The following is a 5,000-nucleotide window of genomic DNA, read 5'->3' on the forward strand; positions in this document are numbered from 1 at the left end:
ATCATTCATATTATTTATCTCACAAATACACTGAGATAGATAGATAGATAGATAGATAGATAGATAGATAGAGAGAGAGAGAGAGAGAGAGAGAGAGAGAGAGAGAGAGAGAGAGAGAGAGAGAGAGAGAGAGAGAGAGAGAGAGAGAGAGAGAGAGAGAGAGAGAGAGAGAGAGAGAGAGAGAGAGAGAGAGAGAGAGAGAGAGAGAGAGAGAGAGAGAGAGAGAGAGAGAGAGAGAGAGAGAGAGAGAGAGAGAGAGAGAGAGAGAGAGAGAGAGAGAGAGAGAGAGAGAGAGAGAGAGAGAGAGAGAGAGAGAGAGAGAGAGAGAGAGAGAGAGAGAGAGAGAGAGAGAGAGAGAGAGAGAGAGAGAGAGAGAGAGAGAGAGAGAGAGAGAGAGAGAGAGAGAGAGAGAGAGAGAGAGAGAGAGAGAGAGAGAGAGAGAGAGAGAGAGAGAGAGAGAGAGCACTAGTGACAAGTTGTGGTCCCTGGCTGGCTGGGCAGTGTTAGTTGCAAGCTGTGCAGTAGTGAAGGCAACTATTGCACTCATTATTTCATCATTCACATTATTTATCTCGCATATACACTGACAGAGAGAGAGAGAGAGAGAGAGAGAGAGAGAGAGAGAGAGAGAGAGAGAGAGAGAGAGAGAGAGAGAGAGAGAGAGAGAGAGAGAGAGAGAGAGAGAGAGAGAGAGAGAGAGAGAGAGAGAGAGAGAGAGAGAGAGAGAGAGAGAGAGAGAGAGAGAGAGAGGAAGGAGAGTACAGCACTAGTGACGTGTTGTGGTCCCTGGCTGGCTGGGCGGTGTTAGTTGCTAGCTGTGCATAAGTGAAGTCAACCATTGTAGTCATTATTTCATCATTCACATTATTTATCTCACAAATACACTGATATAGATAGATAGATAAATAGATAGATAGATAGATAGATAGAGAGAGAGAGAGAGAGAGAGAGAGAGAGAGAGAGAGAGAGAGAGAGAGAGAGAGAGAGAGAGAGAGAGAGAGAGAGAGAGAGAGAGAGAGAGAGAGAGAGAGAGAGAGAGAGAGAGAGAGAGAGAGAGAGAGAGAGAGAGAGAGAGAGAGAGAGAGAGAGAGAGAGAGAGAGAGAGAGAGAGAGAGAGAGAGAGAGAGAGAGAGAGAGAGAGAGAGAGAGAGAGAGAGAGAGAGAGAGAGAGAGAGAGAGAGAGAGAGAGAGAGAGAGAGAGAGAGAGAGAGAGAGAGAGAGAGGGAGGAAGGACAGTACAGCACTAGTGACGTGTTGTGGTCCCTGGCTGGCTGGGCGGTGTTAGTTGCTAGCTGTGCATAAGTGAAGTCAACCATTGTAGTCATTATTTCATCATTCACATTATTTATCTCACAAATACACTGAGACAGATAGATAGATAGATAGATAGATAGATAGAGAGAGAGAGAGAGAGAGAGAGAGAGAGAGAGAGAGAGAGAGAGAGAGAGAGAGAGAGAGAGAGAGAGAGAGAGAGAGAGAGAGAGAGAGAGAGAGAGAGAGAGAGAGAGAGAGAGAGAGAGAGAGAGAGAGAGAGAGAGAGAGAGAGAGAGAGAGAGAGAGAGAGAGAGAGAGAGAGAGAGAGAGAGAGAGAGAGAGAGAGAGAGAGAGAGAGAGAGAGAGAGAGAGAGAGAGAGAGAGAGAAAAGTACAGCACTAGTGACATGTTGTGGTCCCTGGCTGGCTGGGAGGTGTTAGTTACCAGCTGTGCATTAGTGAAGGCAACTATTGCACTCATTATTACATCATTCACATTATTTATCTCACATATACACTGACAGAGAGAGAGAGAGAGAGAGAGAGAGAGAGAGAGAGAGGTAGATAGATAGATAGAGTGAGAGAGAGAGAGAGAGAGAGAGAGAGAGAGAGAGAGAGAGAGAGAGAGAGAGAGAGAGAGAGAGAGAGAGAGAGAGAGAGAGAGAGAGAGAGAGAGAGAGAGAGAGAGAGAGAGAGGAAGGACAGTACAGCACTAGTGACGTGTTGTGGTCCCTGGCTGGCTGGGCGGTGTTAGTTGCTAGCTGTGCATAAGTGAAGTCAACCATTGTACTCGTAGTCATTATTTCATCATTCACATTATTTATCTCACAAATACACTGAGAGAGATAGATAGATAGATAGATAGATAGAGAGAGAGAGAGAGAGAGAGAGAGAGAGAGAGAGAGAGAGAGAGAGAGAGAGAGAGAGAGAGAGAGAGAGAGAGAGAGAGAGAGAGAGAGAGAGAGAGAGAGAGAGAGAGAGAGAGAGAGAGAGAGAGAGAGAGAGAGAGAGAGAGAGAGAGAGAGAGAGAGAGAGAGAGAGAGAGAGAGAGAGAGAGAGAGAGAGAGAGAGAGAAAGATGACAGTACAGCACTAGTGACAAGTTGTGGTCCCTGGCTGGCTGGGCAGTGTTAGTTGCAAGCTGTGCATTAGTGAAGGCAACTATTGCACTCATTATTTCATCATTCACATTATTTATCACGCATATACACTGACAGAGAGAGAGAGAGAGAGAAAGAGAAAGAAAGAGAGAGAGAGAGAGAGAGAGAGAGAGAGAGAGAGAGAGAGAGAGAGAGAGAGAGAGAGAGAGAGAGAGAGAGAGAGAGAGAGAGAGAGAGAGAGAGAGAGAGAGAGAGAGAGAGAGAGAGAGAGAGAGAGGGAGGAAGGACAGTACAGCACTAGTGACGTGTTGTGGTCCCTGGCTGGCTGGGCGGTGTTAGTTGCAAGCTGTGCATAAGTGAAGTCAACCATTGTAGTCATTATTTCATCATTCACATTATTTATCTCACAAATACACTGAGATAGATAGATAGATAGATAGAGAGATAGAGAGAGAGAGAGAGAGAGAGAGAGAGAGAGAGAGAGAGAGAGAGAGAGAGAGAGAGAGAGAGAGAGAGAGAGAGAGAGAGAGAGAGAGAGAGAGAGAGAGAGAGAGAGAGAGAGAGAGAGAGAGAGAGAGAGAGAGAGAGAGAGAGAGAGAGAGAGAGAGAGAGAGAGAGAGAGAGAGAGAGAGAGAGAGAGAGAGAGAGAGAGAGAGAGAGAGAGAGAGAGAGAGAGAGAGAGAGAGAGAGAGAGAGAGAGAGAGAGAGAGAGAGAGAGAGAGAGAGAGAGAGAGAGAGAGAGAGAGAGAGAGATGACAGTACAGAACTAGTGACAAGTTGTGGTCCCTGGCTGGCTGGGCAGTGTTAGTTGCAAGCTTTGCAGTAGTGAAGGCAACTATTGCACTCATTATTTCATCATTCACATTATTTATCTCGCATATACACTGACAGAGAGAGAGAGAGAGAGAGAGAGAGAGAGAGAGAGAGAGAGAGAGAGAGAGAGAGAGAGAGAGAGAGAGAGAGAGAGAGAGAGAGAGAGAGAGAGAGAGGAAGGACAGTACAGCACTAGTGACGTGTTGTGGTCCCTGGCTGGCTGGGCGGTGTTAGTTGCTAGCTGTGCATAAGTGAAGTCAACCATTGTAGTCATTATTTCATCATTCACATTATTTATCTCACAAATACACTGAGATAGATAGATAGATAGATAGATAGATAGAGAGAGAGAGAGAGAGAGAGAGAGAGAGAGAGAGAGAGAGAGAGAGAGAGAGAGAGAGAGAGAGAGAGAGAGAGAGAGAGAGAGAGAGAGAGAGAGAGAGAGAGAGAGAGAGAGAGAGAGAGAGAGAGAGAGAGAGAGAGAGAGAGAGAGAGAGAGAGAGAGAGAGAGAGAGAGAGAGAGAGAGAGAGAGAGAGAGAGAGAGAGAGAGAGAGAGAGAGAGAGAGAGAGAGAGAGAGAGAGAGAGAGAGAGAGAGAGAGAGAGAGAGAGAGAGAGAGAGAGAGAGAGAGAGAGAGAGAGAGAGAGAGAGAGAGAGAGAGAGAGAGAGAGAGAGAGAGAGAGATGACAGTACAGCACTAGTGACAAGTTGTGGTCCCTGGCTGGCTGGGCAGTGTTAGTTGCAAGGTGTGCAGTAGTGAAGGCAACTATTGCACTCATTATTTCATCATTCACATTATTTATCTCGCATATACACTGACAGAGAGAGAGAGAGAGAGAGAGAGAGAGAGAGAGAGAGAGAGAGAGAGAGAGAGAGAGAGAGAGAGAGAGAGAGAGAGAGAGAGAGAGAGAGAGAGAGAGAGAGAGAGAGAGAGAGAGAGAGACAGTACAGCACTAGTGACGTGTTGTGGTCCCTGGCTGGCTGGGCGGTGTTAGTTGCTAGCTGTGCATAAGTGAAGTCAACCATTGTAGTCATTATTTCATCATTCACATTATTTATCTGACAAATACACTGAGAGAGATAGATAGATAGATAGATAGATAGATAGATAGATAGATAGATAGATAGAGAGAGAGAGAGAGAGAGAGAGAGAGAGAGAGAGAGAGAGAGAGAGAGAGAGAGAGAGAGAGAGAGAGAGAGAGAGAGAGAGAGAGAGAGAGAGAGAGAGAGAGAGAGAGAGAGAGAGAGAGAGAGAGAGAGAGAGAGAGAGAGAGAGAGAGAGAGAGAGAGAGAGAGAGAGAGAGAGAGAGAGAGAGAGAGAGAGAGAGAGAGAGAGAGAGAGAGAGAGAGAGAGAGAGAGAGAGAGAGAGAGAGAGAGAGAGAGAGAGAGAGAGAGAGAGAGAGAGAGAGAGAGAGAGAGAGAGAGAGGAAGGACAGTACAGCACTAGTGACGTGTTGTGGTCCCTGGCTGGCTGGGCGGTGTTAGTTGCTAGCTGTGCATAAGTGAAGTCAACCATTGTAGTCATTATTTCATCATTCACATTATTTATCTGACAAATACACTGAGAGAGATAGATAGATAGATAGATAGATAGATAGATAGAGAGAGAGAGAGAGAGAGAGAGAGAGAGAGAGAGAGAGAGAGAGAGAGAGAGAGAGAGAGAGAGAGAGAGAGAGAGAGAGAGAGAGAGAGAGAGAGAGAGAGAGAGAGAGAGAGAGAGAGAGAGAGAGAGAGAGAGAGAGAGAGAGAGAGAGAGAGAGAGAGAGAGAGAGAGAGAGAGAGAGAGAGAGAGAGAGAGAGAGAGAGAGAGAGAGAGAGAGAGAGAGAGAGAGAG

The sequence above is a fragment of the Scylla paramamosain genome, chromosome 13, assembly GCF_035594125.1.
Source record: "Scylla paramamosain isolate STU-SP2022 chromosome 13, ASM3559412v1, whole genome shotgun sequence".
NCBI classification, from domain to species: domain Eukaryota; kingdom Metazoa; phylum Arthropoda; class Malacostraca; order Decapoda; family Portunidae; genus Scylla; species Scylla paramamosain.